Below are 26,276 nucleotides of genomic sequence, written 5' to 3' on the forward strand. Positions count from 1 at the left end.
AACTCGTACAGTCCATATCTGGAGGTGAAGGCTGTTTTGGGGATATCTTCCGTTCGTACCTTCAATTGATGGTATCCTGACCTTAAGTCAATTTTTGAGAATACCTTGGCCTGAGCGAGTTGATCAAACAAATCGTTTATCCTTGGCATCGGGTATTTGTTTTTGACTGTGACCATGTTAAGTGCTCGATAGTCAATACACAATCTCAGCGTTCCATCCTTCTTTTTGGCAAATAAAATTGGTGATCCCCAAGGTGAGGAGCTGGCTCGAATGTATCCTTTTCCAGTAATTCCTTTATTTGCTTCTTCAACTCGATCAACTCGGATGGTGCCATTCTGTATGGTTTCTTGTATATGGGGGTGGTTCCTGGTGCTAGCTCAATGCGGAATTCTATTTCCCGGTCTGGTGGCATGCCTGGTAGTTCTTCAGGGAATACATCTGGAAATTCACACACTACTGGAACCTTGTTTAGCTCAGAAACGTCCACCTTATTTAATCTCGGTTGCCGGGGTATTTTTCCTTCCTTGGCTGATACTCTTATTGTCTTCCCTTGGTGGTGTGTGAGAATTACGGTCCTGTTGAAACAGTCGATAAAACCCTTATTGGTGGTTAGCCAATCCATCCCTAGGATGACATCCAGTCCTTTATTTTCCAACACAATAAGATTTGCGTGAAACTCCAATCCTTCGAACTCAATGACCACATTCTGACAGTAATTCTGAGTAACTTGCTGAATCCCAGGGGACTTGATGGTCATGGATTTCTCCAAAGGAAGCATCGAAAAATTATTTTGCAAAGCAAAACTTTTCGAAATGAAAGAGTGAGAAGCTCCAGAATCAAACAAAACCATTGCAGGTATTGTGTTGACAGGAAACGTACCGAGTACGATATCCGGAGCATTTTGTGCCTCCTCTTTGGTTACGTGGTTCAGATGACCCTTCCTGTGGTTATTGTTGGGATTGAAATTGTTTCGCTTGGGCGCGGAATTGTTGCCGCCGTTGTTCGGCTTTGGGGTTGAATTCCTTGGCTTGGGGCACTGTTTGGCATAGTGCCCTTCTTCTCCACAAGCGTAACAAGTAACGCCGGGGCGATAGGTGAATTCCTTGTCCCTTGCATGAAAATTCTTGATTGGGCGTGAGACATTGGATGAGGATTTGTGTGTCCCACCCTTTTGAAAATCTGTCTTGCTTCGGTGATTGCGAGCATGATTAGTCTGGTCCCTTTTTCGCTTGCGGATATCTTCCAGACTGCGTCTCTCATTTTCCAGAGTAATGGCTTTGTCCACCAGTGTTTTAAAATCAGGAAAAGTGTGCACGACCAGTTGGCATTTAAGCGCGGGCGCCAGACCGTCAAGGAATTTCTCCATCTTCTTGATTTCAGTCATACGCTCTTCATTGGCGTAGCGGGACAATAGAGTAAATTGACTGTTGTAATCTGACACTGTCATGTTCCTTTGTTTGAGGTCATCGAACTCTCTCTTCTTGATTTTCATAATACTCTTAGGAATGTGTGCACCACGGAAACCTTCCTTGAAATCATCCCAGGTTATGTCATTTTCGTTGGGATGCATGTGCAGAAAATTCTCCCACCACGATGCGGCTGCTCCTGTGAGATAGTGCGGAGCATACAATACCTTCTCGGGGTCTGAACATTTTGCAATAATTAATTTTCTCTCCATATCTCGAAGCCAGTCCTCGGCTTCAAGAGGTTTGTCAGTGTGAGAAAATGTTTGAGGACGTGTCTTCTGTAGCTCAGATAACTTGGAATGCTGCTGATACTGTCCATGGTGATTTCCCATGTTGATGACTTGGTTCATCATTTCCCGATGTTGTTGCTGACTCTGCTCATAAAGGCGGCACATTTGTGAAAGTGCCGATTCACTGCCCTGTTGGCTTGACTGTCCCTGAGTGAACTCGTTGCTGGGTTGTGCATCATAATTTTCCTCTGGTGGAAATGGCATGGAGCGAGTCCAAGGACGAGACATTTTTCACTCTGGGGAAATATTTTTGTAAAACTCATAAGAAAAGCGGAAAGAGTCGCAAAAACAATTCCAAAAAAATGCATAAAGCTGGCAAATAAAACTAAATAACCCAGCTTACTTAAGAAAAACAAATCGACTTGCGCACGGAGAAGGACTGCTCATTACATATCTTACACGCGGGCGGTAATTATACAATACATCACTCAGGGTATGTGTACATAATCCTGACATGTTATTTAGGCTAGTGCACTTCTCCAGATCCTACATGATGCGCAAACAGGCTACTTCTCACAACCTATGTACATATCTTACAAAGCGGTACATTACATGGCAGCTAGGCGTACTCAGGCAGAGATGTTGACGACCTCCTTTGCCCTGCCGAGGGCGAGGCGTAGCGAGGTTGGGGACTCGACTTCCTCCTCGCTAATGGGCTCCATACGTGTAGTGTTGCGCAGAGTGGACGGAGCGGTTGCCAGGGGCGGAGCAACACGTACAGGAGTGGGCGCGAAGGGTGGTGCAGTGCGCGCTGGAGTGGGTGCAATGACTTGGTTGAATTCTTCGGTAGAAGGCAGGCGACGAGTAGGCGTATAAGATGCTGAGGACGAGACCAAAGTCAGTGGCGGTGCGATGGGTAGGAGCTCCCTCCTGTTGGCAGCACAGCCATGAACTGAGTCCATGCGGGTAGCTACGAAGTCGTCCACCAGGTTGTCGAAGGCTGCCTCCAGGGCCCGGAGATACTCAATGAGCATCTCAAAAGCCTCGTCTCGTTCTCCTCTGGGGCAGGAGTATGCGTAGTGACAGGTGTAAGGCACATGGCACGGAAGATAACGGTAACGACGAGTCTTCATCACGGGAAGGACATCCCTGAGACGAGCTATCGCCTCGCGGGCTGCCATCTGCATAGCATGCCTCTCCGTAGGCATGGCTCTTCCCACGAACCGGAAGCGGCGTAACTCACCACGCCCTCCCTTGAACTGCACCGCGGCCTGGTGCATAGTCAGACTGTCGTTGACTCGGTGCTGGCAGAGTGTGAAGACTGGGCGCACAGATGGCCCCATCGCGACCTGAACGATGAAGGAAAGAAGCTTGACGAACCCATCGGGCACGTTGGCGAAGGTCTGAGACTCGCAGCTGTTGTCGGCCATCTACAAAAGTAGGCAAAAATTCTGCATGGTCAGATCATAAATTTATGCTGACTGACAGAAAATGACTACAATTGCAAAAATATAAATTAGCTCTATCATGCTAATAACCAATTAGCGATCGCACCTAGTGGCTTCCTACAGTCAGCCTGGCTCTGGTACCAAGCTTGTCACGACCGGTTTTCCAATAAAAATATTTATTGAGAAACCAATCTTTTGAGTCCAGTATGAGAGAAATCCTCCTCACTGGTAGACAAATTCTTGATACAATAAGCCAGTAGCATAAAATATATTACAGGGTCGAACTACGGTTGCTCAACCAAATTATTACAAGCACGCCAATAATTATACATAATGGCGGACATGACACAGTGGTGTGGAGGCATACTACTGACTCGAGGATAGGGCGGTGGTGGAGAAACACAGCGGGGAGAGAAATACAAGACTCTAAGTCTGTCATCTCATCGAGCGTCGAGGTGAGGCTCGATGAATTTATTTGGTAGCGGAAGCGGATATAAAACAGTGACCAAATCCAGGGTCGCACGAGACTGACTGGGACTCCTCTAGGTGTCGGACTCGCTATCAAACTCTTCATCCATGAGATCGCCTTCGTCAGCATCTGGCCAAATCAACAAGCCAGTGAGTACTTTGAAAGTACTCGCAAGACAGTTCGGACGTAAGATATAACAAATGCATGCATGGATGCGTCATGAATAATTCACCAATGTACATTCAAAAATTAGCATAACAAGGTAAGTAAAAGGGAAACGGCGGTAGTCCGCCTGAAATCCCAACAAAACATAAATAACTACCGATCGGGTGTCTGAAGCGACGCCTCGAAAGGTGAACAAATAAATATAAGGAAATGATGCCACAGTCGGGCGTCTTAGCGACACCACATAAAGGGCTTTAAAAGAAATACCACAGTCAGATGTCGGGGCGACATCACAGAAAGGGCTTTAAAAGAAATGCCACAGTCGGACGTCGGGGCGACATCACAGAAAGGGCTTTAAAAGAAATGCCACAGTCGGACGTCGGGGCGACATCACAGAAAGGGCTTTAAAAGAAATGCCACAGTCGGACGTCGGGGCGACATCACAGAAAGGGCTTTAAAAGAAATGCCACAGTCGGACGTCGGGGCGACATCACAGAAAGGGCTTTAAAAAGAAATGCCACAGTCGGACGTCGGGGCGACATCACATAAAGGGCTTGAAAAGAAAGTAAAATACAACAATGCCACAGTCGGACGTCTGAGCGACATCGCAGAAAGGGCTTTTATTCACAAGTAAATAATACTCATAATAAACATTTAATTCATGAGAATAAATGGGTTAGTCCATCCACAGGAATAATCATTTAACCGGAATTAGCACTCATGCGAATCACCGGAGTCTCTGTCATCAAAACTGACATTTGATTAGGATAAGATAATATCGATCTAGGACAGGGAATAGATGATTTGGAGGAATATATGACTCTGCAGAGTTTGTACAAAATTTTTCCCACAGCCAACGGATTTCCGTAGTCACGAAGGACTAGTTCCGTTTACGGTATTTCGGAAGAAAACACAGCTAACCAGTACACACCCATCCTACCTCTCGATGCTAGGAATCACCCTAGACATCGTCCAAGAAAAACTTTTGAGACGGGGAGATCACAATCTCGAATAGCATGGGATCAAATTTATATACGCGCGCTCTAAGGGGTGCCCCCCTCTCGGTCCCAACCGGAAACACCCATGCCCCCTGACCGGATGACTGGCTTTAATCCAGGGCCATGGAACCATCATCACGGCCTCTCCTTTTGGTGTGTACCAGAAAAGCGGTTTGCAACTTACTAAACCATATTCCTTGCGGAAAACATGTGGTAGTACAGGGAAGGAAATGAGAGGAACTGGACCGATACGGTTTGACACTGAAGTCACATAGTCTGGCATAAGACTGGCATGCTACGACACTGCCATCTTACCCATCCTCATGCCAACACATGGCCATTCATACTCACATCCATCCACTTATGGATCATCGAACTCACTTACCTCAATATTGCATAAAATAACGTTCATCGATATGCTTCCTCAACATGCCATGAAACTAACTAAATGCAAAACATGCCAAGACACTCATCATATCAAAAGTTCAAACATGCTTGCCTGGTTCAGAGTAGTCGGAGCCTAGCTCGGTGAAGTTCGCGGCTCCGTCACCTCCTTCGGTATCTACGGTATAAAGAAAATATATGCGCTATCGTAAATACCAAGGAGTGCACAAAAAGTATTCCAAATATTTTTCAAATAAATCTGATAAAAAACTAGACAAAATTTTAAAGAGAACAGAAAAAGAATCAATCAAAAATACTTTTCTGTTTAAAAGTTATAAGGGTTTTTGTCCAGGGACTCATCTGTAATGAAACAGAAGATTTCCAGGGGCTAGCTTATAAAAACAGAAAACGCTTCGGCAGAAACTACGCCAGCCCAAAGGGAAAACGCATTTTGCCCGAAGGCGCTTTCCAGAAAACGATTCAATAGAGAGGGCAGAGAGGCTGACGGTGGGGTCCCACTCGTCAGGTTTGAACTTTCAAAAATGGGGGGGGCGAAGCTCGTCGGCGCCCGAGAGCCGCGTTGGTCGCCGGCGGCGATCCACGGCGAGGCAGGGGGATCGGAGGGTACCTCCGTGCTCAGGGCGCCATTCCGCGTCGGTTGGTGGTGGTGGTGGTCGCCGGCGAGTACCACGTCGACGGCGAGCTTTGCTCCGGCGGACGGCGGCTCAGGTGGTCGAGGGACTCGTCGGAGAGGGCTGCAGAGATCAAATTGAAGAGGGGGTTAGGCTCCTGGTAGCTAGAGAGGGTAACAGACGGGGTTTGGGTGCCGGAGATGGCCTCACCGGAGCGAATCGTGGTGGAGGCCGAGGCGGATCGGGGCGGCCGGAGTTGGGGGAGGAGACCTCCTTGAGGTCCTCCTAGTGGACTGGCAGGGTGTTGGTGAGGAGTGGTGATGATGCGTGCACGAGGGTGAGCTCGGGGGCCCTTTTTATAGGCGGCCCGAGGTGGTTGCCGTGAACGGGGGGTCTCCGGTGACGATTACGGCGGCGCAGGGCTTGGTCGGGGTAATTAGGACGTTGGGCATCATCGAGGAGGTCCACGGTTCCGTTTAGGTGCTAATCGAGCTGGAGTTTGGTGCTTTGGGGGTGAGTTCGACAGAACGGGGCGGCGCGGGCCCGTCGGCGGCAGGGAGCGCGTCCCGTGCTTGCCGGCCACGGTGGCGGTGCCACGGGCGTGCGCTGGCATGCATGAGGCCACGCGGAGAGCAGAGGGGCGATGGGCGGCGCGGAACGGCGTTGAGCCGTCGTTCTTGTCCCCTGTCGGCCGCCATGGGAGGTCCCGACGCTGCAGAAGATGCCGGCAAGGGCGGGCCAGCGTGCCACCGACGCCAGGAAGAGGCCAAGTGCGCGTGTGGTGCTCCAGACAGTAGGAAGAGGCGGCGAGGAACGTGCCAAGTGCACTGTGAACGCGTGAGTGAAGCTGACGAACGCAAAATGACACTGAAGTCTGAATTTTCTGAATTTTGAACAGCAACAGTGCATGCAAGGTGTTCGACAGAATGAATTTGGCCTCTGGTGATTTTTCCTTGAGCTGATTTTTGGTGGAGTGGCTTCTCATTGCTCCAGTAGGCTGCCTGATTTTTGGTGGAATTTTTGGAGCAGTTTAGATATGAATTTCAACAAATTTGGCAAATCTGGTCCAAACTTGCAGAGACTGAATTTTGAAAAATTTGAAAAGACGAGGAGTGGATCAGGATGGTTCTGGGTTGTGGGTACAAAGGACTATCCAGGAGAGTTGGTTTGAGGTCAAAACTCAAATGCAATAGGGTACTTGCTTTGAAAATCACTCAGGCTCCAAATAATTTTCAGAATTGATTTGAGAGGAAAAATAATTAGAATAAAATCCAAAACTTGCTTGGATTAGTTGGGACAGAGAACTTAGGTTGATTACAAGGAGTAGGGGAGGTTTTGGAGGGGTTTTACCACATGGGCAAAAATGCCAAGTCATGGGTGGTTTTCAAGATATGAAAATCCCAAGTTTTTCATAGAGTTTCTTTTTAAAAGAAAAAGATTAAACTCCCAAAATAAATGTGAGAGGGAACCAACAGAGAAGAAGTTTCAAAAGATCAAACACCAAAGTTTGAAAAAAAAATAATAAAATCCTTGCCAAAGCAAAGGAAGTTTTTAAGAGGAAGGTTTTCTGAAAAAAAAATTAAATGGCCTCTTTTCAAAAACCACAAAGTTTTTTATAAAAACCTAATTAAAATTTTGGAGTGTCACAGCCGGCTCCAGTCCGCAGACATGGCCGGTTAACCACCGCTGCGGCCGCCCGCTTCGGCCGGTTGAGCATTGACAGAAGAGGCCGGCCGGCTGATAGAACAAAAGAAAAAGAGAGATCTGGCTGCTCAGCCCCTGCCGACTGGTAAAAGAAAGAAAATAGAAAAGGCAGGGTGCCCATGGCTGACTAGCAAAAAGAAAGAAAGAAAGAAAAGAGAGAGAGATGCAGGTAGACTGCTCCATCAACATGGCCACGAGTGCAAAGCCGTCCGGCTGCCCACAGCCGGCAGAGAAAAAGAAAGAAATGTACTGCTAGATGTGCATCCGACCGCTTCGCTGCCTGGCCGACCGATGAGCTGGTCCGGCTGTGCACAACCGGCTAATGAGAAAAAGAAGAACATAAAGTAGTTGCCGGGAGATCCGGCCCGACTGCTCAGCAGTCAGCCCAAATCTCGGGGGCTACACCCAGCGGGTGCGCTGACGCGCCCCCGTGAGGAAAGAAGACAAAGTCGTTGCCGGAAGATCCGGTCCGACTGCTCAGCAGTCGGCCAGAATCTCGGGGGCTACACCCAGCGGGTACGCTGACGCGCCCCCGCGAGGAAAGAAGACAAAGTCGTTGTCGGAAGATCCGGCCCGACTGCTCAGCAGACGGCCTAAATCTTGGGGGCTACACCCAGTGGGTGTGTTCGCGCGCACCCACGGAAGATTGCAGACAAAAGAAGAGTTTTGTCCGGCTGCCAGCAGCCGGCAGAATACAAAAAGAAGAAAAAAGGGTGCTGCAGGCCGCCTCGCCACCTGGCGGGTCGAGCCTGACCGGCCGGGACCCCCTTTGAGCACCCGAAGGCTGGAAGACTACACCCAGCGTGTTCGCCGGCGCGCTCAGCAAGCGTTGAGCCGCGCAGGCTATCTTCCGCAAACTCTGCCTCAGCTACACAAAAATCAATGTGAGCTCCTCACCCGCATATTTTTGCATCACGCACGAACGGATAACCCCGAGCGATGCTCGGGGGCTATCTTCGCATTTTATTACAGTTGCATCACTATTTGCCCCGGCGCCAGCCAGAGTCGGCCCGGCGGCCGGCCGCTTGGCCTGAGACGTTAGTTCCCATAGACGGCTTAGTAGCGTGCGCGGTACCAAAGGCCCACTCTCAGTCATAGACGGCAGAGTGGCTGTCCGACTAGCAAGAGTGAATGCTGGAGGCCACCCACACGAAAAACGTCTGGGAAGAAAAACGATTCGGGCGACCCGACCGTTACCTTTATGAGTATCTACTCGGTTAAATCTGCTCCCAGCCTCTAAGTACTGTACACTCCACTTCACGGCCCACTCTCTGCCACAGAGAGCCGAGCGGCTATCCGGCAAGCGAGAGCACAAGCCAAAAAGCGGAGGGAACATGAAAAAGATTAAGGGGGTTCGGACGAAACCGAGTCGGCACCCTCCACATAAAACTTGCAATGCTAAAAGCAAACATTTGATATATCTGTGTGGACTAACTTTGTCTTTTTCATGATCATTTCCATGAACACTCACCAAAAAACCTCCGCCCAACTTTGCCAAGTTGCCCGGAGGCTTGGGGGCTACTGTCGGAGTAATTGGCGACGGGTACCCCAAAGACGGCAAGACGATATTTCAAGAAATCAGGGCTAGCAAAGCCCCTCAGTCCGACTATCCGGCCGCTCCTGCCAGCTCCCCGTCCGACTGCTCTGCCCGGCCGACTGCCGGCTGCCGACTGCGCCAACCAACCGGCTGCCGACTGCAGCCCGACCCGACACCGACGAGACGGTTGTACCCGAGCACTGTTCACGTGTCACCTCAGCCATCATGTATAGTGTCACTTTTCCCCTGGCACTATTTATGAAGTGACCCAGGGGACAAGGATGACACCCACCATGCCTTGTCCATGCCACCACCTAGCTTACTCTCTAAGCTAGCCCACACTATATATATCCATCAATCCATCCATCCATCCATCCATCCAGAGAACACACACACTCACGCATGAGCACTCACATGCTCACGGCCATGAGCATGGCTGGCCACTAGCAGGCCACATACGAGGCATATACAAAGCCAGAGGCCTATGTCACTGAGCCTAGATACAGCTCCAGGAGCAACTCTGTACCAGATATACCAGATATACTCAGACATGCAGGAGTAGGGGTGCTATCTCTCCGGCGAGCCCCGAACCTAGGTAAACTAGCGCGTGCTACTCGCATACCCGTCCCTGGATATTCCGGCAGCAGTCTTGCCCTCACATGAAGCCACCTTGTGGCATATGTCGTCTTGCACCCCCCCTATGAGAATACCATGACAGTACTTATAGCCGGAGAAGGCCAACCGCCGGCCTCCACGATCGCAGGTAATCATGACCCGTTTTTGCATACGGCCAATCGACTGCCATGTGGCGCCCAAGGCCGCAGGCTATTGGGGCCCGCGGCGCTTCGCACTTGCCCCTTCGCTTCCCTGCTAAGCCAAGTCCGGGCGCGCCTTGGGCCCGGGGGCTATTGTCGGCGTTCTGGGAACTGGGGTCCCCAGACTTGCCTGCCTGCGGCCTGCGGCGTGGCTCGAGTGGGGGCCCAGTGCATCCCAACTTCATTAGCTCAAGATGAAGACCCTCGGGAGGGGACAAGCCTCGCGGGGTGGACGACAGGAAGCTTCCTCAGGAGCAGCCTCATCAGGCAGGCTCGTGAGAAGGTGGAGAGATCAAGGCAAGGGTGCCTCGCGAGGAACCCATGATGCAAGCCATGACGATCGAGACCAGGCGGGCACTAGGCGGGCGCCGGCCTATGCAGTGTCCTTGTTTCCCCTTCGGTGCAAAGGGGGCAAGCACAGGCCAAGGCATCAGGCAAAGGTTACCGTTTCGGTGCAACAAGACCAAGGCCAGCAGAACGGCAGGATGGAGGTCATCGTGGAGCCCAGGACGGCGTCATTGTCAGAGCCTTTGGCAGCCGAAGGCCAACTTTAGTCAGGATAAGTGTACTCGATGTTCCCCTTCAAAATGGCCAATTGTTGGCGCCCTTCCCGCTCATTATTTGGGAAGAAGCCCAGGGCCTCCCTCTATAAATAGGACTAGCGACCACAGAGTAGAGGATCGAGAGCAGATCACGCATAGACTAAAGAGAGGCGACTGAACTCATCCGAGCAGTTCATCGCACCAGCTCAAGAACAGCCCTCGCGAGGCTGTTCTCCCTTTGTATTGTTTATCATCAACCCATGAGGCAATCCACCACACCACACACTGGAGTAGGGTATTACACCACAATGGTGGCCTGAACCAGTATAAATCTCGTGTCCCTTGTGTGTTCTTCTTCCTAGCCTAGATCCCTTGCGAGACTTCGAGAAGTGAGCTGGTAGGGGAATGATCTTCGTGCGCACCCCAGAGTTCGAACCTTAAGGGTCTGCCGGAACCCGAAATCCGACAGCCTCCTTGATGATCTTCTGACTTGAACCCCAAGTCTCCCGAATCAAATTCTTCCTAAAAATAACGCCCCCGAAGGTTTCATTCTGTTTGGACTCCGTTTGATATTCCTTTTCTTCGAAATACTGAAACAGGCAATAAAACAACAATATGGGCTGGGCCTCCGGTTAATAGGTTAGTCCCAAAAATGATATAAAAGTGTATAATAAAGCCCATAATCATTCAAAACAGATAATAAAATAGCATGAATGCTTCATAAATTATAGATAAGTTGGAGACGTATCAAGGTTCGAAAGAGCCGAATCCTTTCCCCATATGCCATGGGCCTCCTTTTATAGGAGAAAGGGGCTGCCACAGTGGCACACAAGAGGTGGAAAGTGCTACAGCATTGCGAGCTTATCGCTGGTTATTACAGGACAAAGCGCATTTAATGCGAGGTTTAGGTGTCCCTTCGCTTTATCGGGGACGGGGGCGAGGCTCGTCCCGTCCGTCGCCGCTCTTCCTTGCTTCGACACGTGCCCTGGCCAGCGATGCATGCGGTGCCATGTAGGCAGGCAAGCAGCTGAGGTGGCGTGCTGGTGGAGCCTCCACGAAGGGCTGCATGTTGCCATGCAGGTGCGTGCCCAGCTGGTTGGGTCGGAAGCTGCATGCGAACGATGACGAAGACTTAGCTGGCGCGGGCCTGGCAGTGACCCTGCCGGTGCGCTTGGCGAGGGTCTTGCCGGGTGGCCTGGCAAGGATCTTGCCGGGTGGGCCGGCAAGGGTCTTGCTGTGGTGCGCTGGCGTCCCCGGCAAGGATCTTGCCGGGGGTCTTGTGGGTTTCTTCGGTGAGGATAGTTGCCTTCCTATCCTAATTTGATCTTGAGCATTTTATGTCTTCACAAAGATCTGCATGCCACCACGGAGGTGCCTCCCTAGCCCTGTCCTGACGTGTTTGTCTAGCATTGGTGGGCTCAAAGGTGGATCGCTCGGCTGGTGGGGGCGAGCTCCCCCGGCAAGGGTCTTCCCGGGGCCGCTGAGGCTGCCCTCGGCAAGGGTCCTTGCCGGGGAAACCTGCTCCATCCCTCTGATCTCTGTGGCCTTGGTCCTTGTCGTTGCTTTGTTTGTCTCGTGCCTTCGGCTTCTCTCCAGCTTCCCTTTCTTGCCCTGTTATGCGTGGCCGTGGTGGGTGGCTCTGACTGCCCGTGCACAAGTAAAGGGGTCAAAAGGACAGCCTCTTCTTTTGTACACCGACAGGAGCCCACGGGCCTGGGCCACACATAAGCATAGCACGTTCTTGGGCCAGGCCCAGAATGGTGCGCGGGTAGTTGGGGCGGATTTTTACCGCGGCCATTGTTCCGTCTGCTGCGCTTCCCCACGACCCGTGTTGAATGCGCGACACGGGGGTCATGCATGCGCGCATGACGGAAGCATGCTGGCGTCACCTGGTGGTGGACAGTAAAGAGGCGGCTTGCATGTCTCTTCGAGACCGCAGGGCCGCCTCCCATTTACTGCCCTCACTTGGGAACCGCCGTTCCACGTGCCCTACTGCGCCCGCCCCTTGTGCCACGTTCGCTATATGCATAACGCAGAGCGAATAACAAGCGTGCGGGATGTGGGAAGTCGTGTGCGTGCGGGTCGATTCCCACGCGCCTTCAATGGAGCGGGGAAGGCGGTCGACGGCCCCGCTTGTTGTCACTTCAACGAGCCGGATTGGCTGAGAGGGGGCGGCCGAGCCTCGCCCCTGCCCCTTTATAAACAGGGGAGCGGGAGGAACGGTGCCTCTCAACTCTTCGCCATATGCATCTCCCCATCCCTGCTTCCTTTCTTCTTCTGCCATGGTGAGGGGACGTGGCGACGCATCATCGATGGCGGCGAGGGTTTCGGCCAGACAGTGCATCGCCCCTCCCCAAGAGCTCACAGTGGCAGGGCCGACCGCTAGACGAAGGGGGAGGGGGCGAGGTTGAGGCCGTCGTGGTGCTCGAGGGAGAGGAGGACGGGGCGGCAGATCGGCCTCGCCCCCACCAGCAGCCCTTCCCCAGATGGAGGGCCATGCCGGGAACAACCCCTGCGAATTCTTCGTCAGGCTGCGCCAGCCACCATGCCGTCGCCTTCTCCTCCCGACTCCATTTTCACGAGAGATGGAGCTGGATCTGCCGTAGGCATTGCAGCTACACATGAGGGGTTGTGGGAACAGTGGCACATGGGTCGACGTCGAGTTCCCCGCCCCTCACGTCATGTATCTTCACCGAGGGTGGAAGACCTTCGCTCGCCTCCACAGCTTGATGGATGGGCTCACTCTCCATTTCAAACTAATGGAGGTTGGCCTCCTCTCTGTCAAGATCTTCGGGCACTTCGGGACTCACGTGAGGTGCTGTGTGGAGAGCCCCTCCGACGATGAAGATTCTTCCTCAAGCGAGAGTGGCGAGGAAGACAACGGCAGTGACGATGAGGGCAGCGGGCGGCAGGATGACGGGTCCGACTAGGTGTCGGGCACCACCCCGAGCGGCACCAACGACCCCATCATCCGTGTTGGCGGCTCCTTGAACTTCTTGGGGTCGTCTCCTTGGGCGGCTGGCGTTGGGAGGCTGCGGAAGAGGAAGAGGGCGGCGGCAAGGCCGTCTAGTCGGAGTACGCGGGCACCGACGCCTTCGTCGCGTATTGACATCCTGCCGCCTCGTCTTCGAGCTCTGCCTCCGGCGCCGCCATCACCATCCAGCCCTTGTACGGCCACCGAGATGTTCTCTTGGTGTCTTCTGCCACTCGTAGCTCGCCTAGGCGCCCCTTTTGCCCTTCTGCTTTCTTGTTCCATTTCCTGAGGAGAGGGACAAGAAATGGATTACGGGCACCTTATATCTTTTTAGTCTTGTAAGCCTTCGGGCCTTTGTTAACTTTAGAACTTGTAATCCCCTTGTTCATGTTTTTAATTTTGTATGGACTATACCTGTGCGGGATGTTTTTTAATGAAAAAGGGATGTTTGCCGGGTTTTTCGTTCGCGGGTGGAACCCACGGCAAGGAGTGAATCCTTGTCACCTTTAAGATAAATGTTTTTTTCCTCCCGGCAACAGGCCTTGCCGTCCCCCCACTTTGCTTTACCTTTCTCACGCCCTTGGCGGAGGCAGGGATGCGGTCGCCTTAGGCCCCTTGTTTCATTTCCTTACTGCCGCGACTACGACCAAACTCGGTCCCAGGAGATGAGTCCTAGGGTCCGGAATGGAGGGAGCACGGTAGCCTAAGGATAAAACGAGGTTTCACATACCTCAGCCCATAACGAAATGCATGATAGAGGATAGAAGACTTATCTGGATCTATAGCCCCCCGGCAACCTTGGCTTGCTGCGGATGGATCCTTGCTCTTGTAGGCCCCGACAACTTTGGCTTGCCGGGGCTCGGATGCTGGTCCGTCCCCTTTTCTCCAAAATAGCTTGGCAAGGATATTTGTGTGTCCTGCGGACCAAGGAAGACAAAGAAGAACAGAAAGACGCACACTCGACCTCTAAGCTAGGGGTTAGCCGCCGCTAAGCACTACGAACCCTAACCAAGGAAGAGACTCAACCTAGCATGCATGCTATAACTTAGGGTGCCGGCGCTTTGTTTATTTATGCTCAGGGTCTGCGCCTGGCTTTGTACAAAGGGTTACATGCCGTGCCGGCAAGGCTTGTACAAAAGGGTGGCTTGCTGGGAGGCCCGGCTGCCGTGCCTTATGGGTAAAACTTGCTCACTAGAATGGCATCTTCGGTCTCCAGCCATACTACGCCCGACCTGGTGACTCGTGTTACCTGATAAGGGCCTTCCCACTTCGGCGTCAACTTGCTGGAATTCTTGGCCGACTGAACATGCCGAAGAAGGAGGTCGCCTTCCTCAAAGCTCTGGGCACGGACCTTGCGGCTATGGTAGCGGCGCAAGCCTTGCTGGTAGCATGTTGCTCTCACAGCCGCCCGGAGACGATCTTCCTCATCGAGCATCACGTCATCTTGCCGCAACCGCTCTTGCTCAAGCTCATCATAAGCGAGCACTCGAGGTGACCCGTATATGAGTTCCATGGGGAGAACTGCTTCTGCCCCGTAAACCAGGGCAAAGGGTGTCTGGCCGGTGGCTCGATTTGGCGTTGTTCTAATCGACCAAAGAACCTGCGGCAACTCATCAATCCAGTGCCTCCCGCTTTTGCGTAGCCTGTCAAAAGTCTTCATCCTTAGGCCTCGCAGGACTTCAGCATTTGCTCTCTCCGCTTGGCCGTTGCTCCGGGGGTGTGCCACGGAAGCAAAACAGACCCTGCTGCCGAGATCCTCAATGTATTGCATGAAGGCGTCACTCGTGAACTGTGTGCCATTGTCGGTGATGATCCTGTTGGGCACCCCAAAACGGCACACTAGTCCCTTGAAGAACTTGATGGCTGACTGCGCTGTCACGTTCCTCACTCCTTCCACTTCCGGCCACTTTGTGAACTTGTCGATTGTGACGTACAAGTACTCAAAGCCCCCGACTGTGCGGGGGAAGGGGCCCAAGATGCCGAGCCCCCAGACCGAGAAGGGCCAGGAGAGAGGGATAGTTTGCAGGGCTTGAGCTGGTTGATGGAGCTTCTTTGAATGGAACTGGCATGCTTCACACTTGGTTACTAGTGCCGTCGCATCCTAGAGGGCGGTGGGCCAGAAGAAACCTTGCCGGCAAGGGCCCTTGACCCTATGTGGGAGCCACATATGCCTCCATGTATCCCTGTCAATAGCTTTAGTCCTACCTCCCGAGAGATGCACATTAATTTCACCCCATTTGGTCTTCTTCTATACAATACGTTATCAATGAATTGGTACAAAGTAGACCGATAGGCTACTCTTTCTGCCTCTTCCTGCTCTTCAGGAAGCTCTCCTTTTTTAAGGAATCAGATGGTGTGCTGCGCCCATGCCAGAGCATGTGGCTCGACGACAAGGACCAAAGGCATCTCTTCTGCCACGGGAGCGGCCGCCTCCATGGCCATGACCCGAGGTCCTGCCGAAGTCGGTTGCCCTGCGGCAGGATCGGCATCCATGGCAACATCTTCGCCGGCGGCTCCGGGGAGCCCGGTGGGGAAGTACTTGCCGGGGCCTAGCTTCCTCCGCTTGTTCTGCCCGGTCAACGGCTCAACGGATGGTTGGGTTAACTGAAGCACAAAAGTACCTGGTTCCACAGGTAGCTTGAGGGAAGCGCACTTTCACAGGTAGTCGGCGATGTGCTTCTCCACCTAAGGGACATGCTCCGCTTGTATACCGTCAAAGCGCTTCTCCAGTTTCCTCACCTCATCTACGTAAGCTTCCATCAATGGGCTTTGATAATCTTTGTTGATCTGCCTGACGACAAGCTGTGAGTCGCCCCTAACGATGAGCTTCTTAACTCCAAGGTCTGACGCGATCCTGAGACCGGCAAGCAAACCCTCGTACTCGGTGGTGTTGTTGGCTGACATCCCCTAGGGAAAGTGCATCTGCATGTCATACTTGAGGTGCTCTCTGGAGGGTGCGACAAGCAGCACACTAGCACCGGCGCCTTGCAGCGAGAAGGCACCAGCAAAGTACATGATCCAGTTGCGGCTCGTTTCCTTGCCGGGGAGAGTGGTCTCCTGTACCTCTTCATCGGGCGTCGAGGTCCATTCCGCAACAAACTCCACCAAGACTCTGCTCTGAATCATCGAGGTACTTTAAAACTTCAAACCGAAACTTGACAGCTCCAGGGCCCATTCTACGATCCTCCCCATCGCATCTGGGTTGTGTAGTATCCGTTGCAATGGGAGGCGGGTGACCACCGTGATTTCGTGCGCTTGGAAGTAATGGCGCAGCTTCCTCGAAGCCATAAGGAGCCCAAAGAGCAGCTTTTGCACACCTGAGTACCTCGACCTAGCCCCCTGCAAGAGGTTGCTGACGAAATACAGTGGGTGCTGCACCATTTTCTTCTCCTACGCCTCCTCACCCGGTCGCGCGGGTCCTGTCGTGCTGGCGTCAGCCCCTGCCGGGGACTCAATCTCACCAGGATCGAGCCCTGCCGGAGAGGGTTTCAGCTTGCCATCTGTTGGCTCTGCCGCTGTCGCTGCCTTCTCGTCGACCTCTCTTTGTGCCGCTAGTGTGGCGGTAATGTCAGGACCCCGACTCAATGCCACATCGATCTAGCATGTAACACCTCATATCACTTTGCGGCCTCACGCACGGTATTCCCACGGGTGTCGCCTTACCTTTGCCCGGGACCGTTTGCGCCTTTTGGCACACGTATATGACAGTGTCGCTAGCATCCATATGATAAGGAGCCCGGGCTGACATGGCTAGTCGTAAACCCAAAGCGGCACAGACTTACAGGGACAGGCATCCATGACCCAGCATCGAACGTGTCGGTCATCAGCGAGTGAATCCAGGCTGTAGCACTGGGCTAGCAGGACTCCGGTGAACCGGGCTGTAGCGGGCTAACAGGACTCCGGTATTCATCGCGTGACATTTCCCCGAAGGGACAGACACAGGAACGAAGAAGGACACATGCCGGCCAGCCTAAGTGTTCCGGAGCAGTAGCAAGCTACCATGGCTCAGTGGAAACACTAGGAGACATTTCCCGGTAAGAGAGGCTACTAAAGATAAACAACTAGATGGTCAGATCCCACACATACCAAGCATTTCAATAACATACACACAATATGCTCGATATGTGCAATACAACATGGCATCACAAAATGACTCTACGACTCAAGTAGTTTATTCAATAGGCTCCGAGGAGCGAGATATTACAAACATGGGTCTCATGACCCAACATTCAGAGCATACAAATCAAAGCACAAGCGGAAGCTATCATGTCTGAGTACAGACATCTATAAATGAAAAAGGCTGAGAAGCCTGACTATCTATCAGATCCTGCCGAGGGCACAAGATCGTAGCTGAGGTATCAAGCTAAACGTCGAAGTCCACGTGAAACTACTAGCGAGACCGAAGTCTCTCTGCAAAAACATAAAATAGGCAAACGTGAGTACAAATGTACCCAGCAAGACTTACATCAGAACTATCTACATATGCATCATTATCAACAAAGGGATGGTGGGGTTTAACTGCAGCAAGCCAGCTTTGACCCGGTGGCTATCCTGAACTACGACTGCGAGTAACTTTTTTGAGGTGGCGCACACGAGTCCACATATTCACCATATCAATACTCCACTATGGATCCGCTCCCGTCTCCCTACGAGAATGCCATCCATAGCACTCACGCTTATCTTGCGTATTTTAGAGTATCCACTTTCACTTGTCTATGAACTGATATAAGCAACCCAGAGGTCCTTTTCCGTGGACACGGCTATTCGAATAGATTAGGTTAACCCTGCAGGGGTGTACTTCTTCACACACGCTCTCACCACTTACCGCCGTTTACACGACATGTACTCGGCAACCTTCAAGCGGAAGCCCAACGTGGGTGTCGGCCACGGCCTGTCTAAACACTCAAGTCTCTAGTCCAGGTTTATCGCCTATTCGGGTTCCATCCATGAGGAGATCCGGCCGGAGTTTCGCTCACAGCCCCAAACGATGTGTACAGGGTTCCGTGACACCAAACGGGTGCCCGGTTTACCCGGCCACGTGCCTACCGCATCACAGCCCACCCCTACGGTCAGTGCTGTCCACGGCCTCCAGCATACTACAAACACCAGAAACTACTTGCAACTCCTGGACAGAGGACAAGGGTGATTAAGAAGCCGAGAGGGTCCATTGGTTTCGGGCCCAATGCGTGGTAGTAGCTGAATCATGGATCACAAACACAGAACTCAGTTCCTGAGGACGGCTGCAATGAGACAACCCACCATGTACTCCTACATGGCCTCTCACCGTCACCTTTACCAAATCGTGTTCACACACTTAGCTCACACACAGTAGAACATGTTCACACACCTCTGATTCATCCCCGATGAATCAGACCTGACTCAACTCTAAGCAGTAGCAGGCATGACAAACAAGCAAGAATGAGTAGGCACAACAGGGCTCAAACAACTCCTACTCATGCTAGTGGGTTTCATCTATTTACTGTGGCAATGACAGGTCATGCAAAGGATAAAGGGGTTCAGCTACCGCAGCAAGTAACAGATGAATCGTGTTGTCCTAATGCAGTAAAAGAGAGCAGGAGCGAGAGAGTGGGATTGTATCGGAATGAACAAGGGGGGTTTTGCTTGCCTGGCACTTCTGAAGATAACATTGAGTCTTCATCAGTGTCAACGATCACATCATCGGTATCACGTCTATCGAGAGGGGACAAATACCGGCAACACAGAAAGGAACACAATCAATGCAATGCACAATATGATGCATGATCATGACATGGCAAAATGAATGTGTTTTGGGCTAATGCAACTAGCAACAGATTAAATGAAGTTGGTTTGAATACAAGATTCAAATTCAAACTCCATATGTGGTTATTTAAATGTCATTTACTTCATTTGCCCTAAACAGTAGTGATAAGTTGTTCTAACATGCATGAAAATGGTACAGATGGATTCCTTGAATTTTTCTGATAATTTTTCATATATAATTTATTTAATTTGGAGTTACGGTTAATTTTCTATGATTTATTGAAGTTTTAGTTATTTTCTGGAATTAATAAATCATTTTCTAATTTATTTAATTCCAGAAATACTTTACTGCATCAGCCTGACATCATCATGACGTCAGCAGGTCAACTGGGTCGCCCAGAGTCAAACCTGACGTGTGGGGTCCACACGTCAGTGACTAACTAACTAACCTAATTTAATTAGAGCCTGGGCCCGCATGTCAGTGTCAGCAGAGGGGTAATTAGTTAAAATAGACTAAACTAATTAACAGGGGGCTGGCCCCACCTGTCATCGACCCAGGGGGGGTCAAACCCCTGGTCAGCGGGGCCTAACCCGCCGGCGGCTTGACGCCGGCGAGGCCGAGACGGCGGAGACCCTCGGGTTTCTTGCTCCGGCGTCCAAACGCCGCGCGGGAGAGGCTCTGTGGGTTCCTAGTGCTCGTGCGCATCCGGAGAAGGCGACGGAAGGACGCGGGGTGGTCAGCGCTCGCCGGAGTGGGGCTTGCGGCGGCGGCCGGAGCTTCGGGTTCGAGCGGGGCGAGGCCACAGAGGACGGGAGGGTGGTTAAGGGCTCGCCGAGCTCCTGAGGATGCTAGGAGCACGGTGCCGTGCTCGTTTCGAGCCTTGCTGTCTGCAGTGACGGCGGCGACATCGCCGGCGGAGCCGAGCTCGCGGCTCCGGTGGGATCGGGCTACAGGGCGCAATCGAAGGGGGAAAGAGGGAGGGGGAGGCGTAGGAGCTCACAACAGTGGCGACGAGGCGAACGGCGGGCTCGGGGAGGGGCTGGTGACGACGGGAGGTCGCCGGCGATCTCGGTGGCCCGAGGAGGAAGAAGACGTCGGGGACGGCGCTCCGAGGCTTCCGGCATCACATGGGTTGGTGGAGACGAAGAAGAAGGCGCGGCGGTTCTTCTGGAGCATCGGCGAGGCGAGGGGTGGCCGGTGGCCGCGGCGAACAGCGTCGGTGGCGACGGCTGCGCTCGGCACGAGAGGGGAGAGAAACAGAGGAGGGGGAGAGCTCGGGAGAGAGTGAGGGGCGGTCAGGGAGGCCGCGTGTCGACGTCCAGGGCGTCCAGAGCGTCGGGGGAGAGCGGTAAGCAGGAGCTTGGCGAGGCGCGTGGCCAGCGCGCGGCGGGCACGCGCTCGTCCTCCTGTCCAGGGAGGAAGACGACAGGGAAGGCGCTGGTGGGCTGGGCCGGCCAGGGGGGGGGGAGCTGGGCCGGCTCTGATGGCTGCGCGGGTAAGGCCAGTGGCTTGCTCTTTCTTTATTTTTTTTCTCTCTGTTTTGTTTTAGCTCTGTTTTCTATTTGCAGGTTTGTTTTGAATTTGGTTTTGAAACCAATTCAATTTATTTTGCTTCTGACAATATTTTTAGGAGCTAAAAGAATTAAAACAATGCTCCACAAAATATTTCAGAATTATTGGACCTATATTTATTTAATAGTAGATATAAATCCAATTCAAATAATTATTGCTTTAATTCAAATGCCCCAAATTAAATGTTTCTGAGACACCAAAATTATTGGTTTGGATTTTACCTCTTGCCAATATTTCCAGAGGATATCAGGAACATTTTCTTGGACACATTGAGAGAATTTAAATGTTGGTTATTTTTAGAGGTTTCTGAGGCTTTGAAAATTCCTCAATTCAAGTTTCATTTGAATTTAAACATGATGCAGCAAGAGGTCTAGCCTAGTGCATTAGCAGAAGCTAGGGATGTGACAACTCACCCCCACTAAACAAGAATCTCGTCTCGAGATTCAAGCGTAGGGTAGGATGAAGGGGAAACGCAAACTAGTACAATCTTCATGATCCAGGTTGCACTTCAAATGAACGTTGATTTGAACACCATCTTTGTCTTGCCGTCTTGCTCTGAGAACTTCAGCTAATCATGACAAGAAGAGGAAAGGAAAACTCTAAAAGGATCGGTCTTCTCGAAGGTCGAACAACTCAGGACTAACTCACGGAATGAGACTTAGAACCATCTCTCGGGTTGAGACACGAGATACACATCAAGAGGGGTGGAAAGAAACGGATGACGAAGGTTCACTAGGTAGACAATAATTCCACACTTAAGAAGGTGGCAAACGATTGTCAACGTAGCGAGGAGTTGAGTTGCCATGATACCACGACGAAACATCCTGGAGGAGGGTGATTCGTAGATTATTATCTTAAGTGGCAAAAAGAATTACTTTTGATATAGAGATCATTGAGACTCTCTATATCAGCCTAAGGCAAATCATAGCAATCGTTTGGAGGGGGTCGGTAGAATGGCATACTCGGACTTGGATGATGTGGATTACCTTGTTGAAGACAACGCAATGGATGAATTTACTTATCACCGGAAATGGAAGAGACCCATGGTAGAATGGCACATTGGCGGTGCAAGCTAGGAACAAAATGCAAATGCTAGGAATGATTCTGGTAACTGGGGAAGAACCCAACAATAAAGAGTGAATTCACTGGTTGAAAAGGTCATAACATTGCCGAGGAAACTGAGAGGAATCCTAGTTAGAGCCGATCGTAACACGTAGCGCTTGTACGTGCTTTCAAGAACTTGAGCATTTCCACAATCATCAAGGTTTTACCAACATCCGTGTCAAGGATCCTGGCAACACAACTTGCTACCATGATGAATGATGATGGATGATGCAGATGCAAAGGAAGATAACATCATCTCAGATTTCACCCTTGACGGGGCCAAGGAGATAGAATCTGGATGATCGACCGAGAGACATTTAGCACTCCGCTTCTAATGTTCTCCTTGATGTGCTAGCGTATCCCATTCATTGAAATGGTTTGATATCTAGAACATCAAGTAAAGGTCGGACTTCGGGAACACAAAAATCCATAGGGGCAACTAGGGAGTAAATCCTACGAAATCCCTATGGGGAGGTGGCCAATTCCATCAAATAAGATACTATAATAATAGGTCTACCGGATGGGTGTGTTGGCCACGACATCCACCTTACCGGTTATCGAGAGACCAATATTATAGTTCTTGGGAAATGTTCCAACCCATCATATCTGCCTGAGATTCAGATCTGGTTGGTGTCAGGATATTCCAGACTCATCGAGTCTAGGAAGAAAAATGAAAGTTTGCAACACAAATCGACGAGATGACGTTGCGAGATTCTCGGGAGATGAACTACGATAGCAAGCTCCAAAACATGAGCTGGTTCTGCTACAAACATGTGAACATGTTGTCCAGACAAGCATGACCACAAGGTAGTCTTATAATAAAACACTACCGAGTTCTGGTTGGGAACCATCATCGAGGATATCGAAGTCTTACGCAAGTCCATGGATTAGATCCCAAGCATAGACTTCTTTTCCTTGAACAAGTCAATCAGTGGCTTGGTGTGCTAGGATATACATATGGAATGAAGATGATCAGTCTAACAGACCACAGAATTCTTCGCACGTGCATGACCGACTTGGGATGATTCCAAAGGAGCAAAAACAAACTTTCTCGAATTCACGACGGCAACTTACATCAAAATGCACGTGAATCAAAGGAAGTCACTCCTTTCATCAAACAAGTACTTCATGAGCTAGCATGAAGAAAATGCTTTCAAAAGTTTCCAACACTAACTTAATGTTCAACAACATCATGGAGGAGATAAGGATGTTGTCAATGGACTCAACAACAACTCATCGGAATTTCCATATCACTGGACTTCCACCATCGTGTGAACACGGTGATAGCATTGGTCAGACCCAAAAGATATAATGGTGTATGCTCGAGGGATCAACCACGAGGAAGACAACATTACGAACATCGTTGGTTCTGACTTGATTTGACGATAGCCCACACTCAAATCAAAGGATTGATAAGACGATAGGTCCAGCAACTGATCACAGGGACCAATCGATGAAGATATCATCTTTCTTCAACACACACTACACAAGAATATCCCTTTGGAACGAACTAAGTCAGGCAAGCTTTTATCTTCCAACTCTCCAAGTTGTTGTCTAGCTTAACCAACTAGCTCAGGGATATCCAACACAGATTCTTGGAGAAAGGGTGGTTCACAAGAAACCAACTTGATCACGAGCTCAACATAGCGGTCAGGTGACAACCTGGTAATACTTCCGAGAAGATCTTCGGAAAATCACGAACCACCGATATGTTACTAAGCTCGAGAACAATCTTGCTTTTCAGGGCAAGATGATATGATCAAATGAGCGAGGACTTGACAAATCCTAACTCATCAATCAAAGAGTGCACCAGGAAATAAGGACTAGGTAGCACGATCAATCTTAGAATGGTGATTCAATAACCAACATACTAAGAATGAAATTATTGTCCTTTAACTACCAAGCAATGGGGTTGCTAGGAGTATTGAGTTCACACATCATGATTCACTTGTCGGCACTCCGGCTGCAACAACACGGAACCGAGGAATGAAAAAGGATGGCGAGAAGTATCACTATGTCAAGAATTCACAAAAGGTGGTGCAATTCCCATGATAATTCCTGATATAATGATGGTAATACTTCAGGGTAGAGCAGACCAGAAGCTGGATTGTGACTTGATCTGTGGAACACAACTACTTTGACCCAATCCTAAATATGGATGAGGTACTGGAGTTTGTTTCTCCTATTCATTCTGAAATAGAATGGCTTGGCGAACCACAAGCGTAATAGGCATCGACGAACGAATGCACGCATACTCTTGACTATCAATTGATAGACGAGGATCAGAAGACAACTAAAGAGGGACAACTCAAAGGAACATATAATTTTCTGAGTTGTGGGTGCATGGTTTAGCATGTCGAACGAATTCCACATATTTCTTCCGGATAACCCATGCAGAAAGGTAGAACTGGCAGAGTCGCAATGTAGAATCGAGAACCCATCGAGAGCACTCTGATTGTGATCTTTCGATCAGCGAGGAACATCTGCCATAAGCGGTTCATAGTATTTGGAAGAAAGGAATACCACGAACATCGAGGACTAATGCAAAGGTTACTAATATCCTGAAGGAACTAGCAACACTATCAACATGAAGTAAGTAGAGTGAATCTCGGGTTCAAAACCCAGGAATAGAATACCTACTACTAAGTAGCATCACGGGATGCTTTCGAGAATGATGGCCAGAATCATCACACTGGGAACACAAATCATGGCTAAATTACTAGATGATCCCCTAAGACACCTAGGGTCATAATATAACTCCAACATAATGTCAAGGCAATAAAGTACCTCAACTCACTGATTTGTGTGATTAATCTGACCAAAGGCACATCGAAACAGGAGGAAGGGATTTGCAAATGCATCAGACTATTTAGAAACCTGGGATGACTCGGACAGCATAACGGCTGTAAATGCTCAGAAAAGATTTGAGACATTCACAAAAATGGTGGCATAACCACTCAGAAGCACAATATCAAGGTTTCGAGATCAACAGTTAACGTACGGAAGTAGTAGGAACTGAACTGAGGCTTAAATCCAACAATCTTATAAGTCTACGGATTAGTAACACGTGATCCTGATAGAAAGAAGAGATAGCCTAGTTCTTAATCCCCGTAGAAAGATAAGATGACTCAGATCAGAAGGCATAAGGTATAAGGAGTAAAAAGAGCCTTACGTTCCATCCCACAATCAATTCCCTTATATAACTAAAGCATTTCTAGACTCAACTTCGACCAGTTTGGCTTGGTAATCCTACAGGCAGTCAAGCTCTGATACCAACGCTGTCAGGACCCCGACTCAATGCCACATCGATCTAGCATGTAACACCTCATATCACTTTGCGGCCTCACGCACGGTATTCCCACGGGTGTCGCCTTACCTTTGCCCGGGACCGTTTGCGCCTTTTGGCACACGTATATGACAGTGTCGCTAGCATCCATATGATAAGGAGCCCGGGCTGACATGGCTAGTCGTAAACCCAAAGTGGCACAGACTTACAGGGACAGGCATCCATGACCCAGCATCGAACGTGTCGGTCATCAGCGAGTGGATCCAGGCTGTAGCACTGGGCTAGCAGGACTCCGGTGAACCGGGCTGTAGCGGGCTAACAGGACTCCGGTATTCATCGCGTGACATTTCCCCGAAGGGACAGACACAGGAACGAAGAAGGACACATGCCGGCCAGCCTAAGTGTTCCGGAGCAGTAGCAAGCTACCATGGCTCAGTGGAAACACTAGGAGACATTTCCCGGTAAGAGAGGCTACTAAAGATAAACAACTAGATGGTCAGATCCCACACATACCAAGCATTTCAATAACATACACACAATATGCTCGATATGTGCAATACAACATGGCATCACAAAATGACTCTACGACTCAAGTATTTATTCAATAGGCTCCGAGGAGCGAGATATTACAAACATGGGTCTCATGACCCAACAATCAGAGCATACAAGTCAAAGCACAAGCGGAAGCTATCATGTCTGAGTACAGACATCTATAAATGAAAAAGGCTGAGAAGCCTGACTATCTATCAGATCCTGCCGAGGGCACAAGATCGTAGCTGAGGTAACAAGCTAAACGTCGAAGTCCACGTGGAACTACTAGTGAGACCGAAGTCTCTCTGCAAAAACATAAAATAGGCAAACGTGAGTACAAATGTACCCAGCAAGACTTACATCAGAACTATCTACATATGCATCATTATCAACAAAGGGGATGGTGGGGTTTAACTGCAGCAAGCCAGCTTTGACTCGGTGGCTATCCTGAACTACGACTGCAAGTAACTCTTTTGAGGTGGCGCACACGAGTCCACATATTCACCATATCAATACACCACTATGGATCCGCTCCCGTCTCCCTACGAGAACGCCATCCATAGCACTCACGCTTATCTTGCGTATTTTAGAGTATCCACTTTCACTTGTCTATGAACTGATATAAGGCACCCAGAGTTCCTTTCCGAGGAACCGGCTATTCGAATAGATGATGTTA

This window comes from Triticum aestivum, chromosome 1B (genome assembly GCF_018294505.1).
Source record: "Triticum aestivum cultivar Chinese Spring chromosome 1B, IWGSC CS RefSeq v2.1, whole genome shotgun sequence".
Classification (NCBI taxonomy): Eukaryota; Viridiplantae; Streptophyta; class Magnoliopsida; order Poales; family Poaceae; genus Triticum; species Triticum aestivum.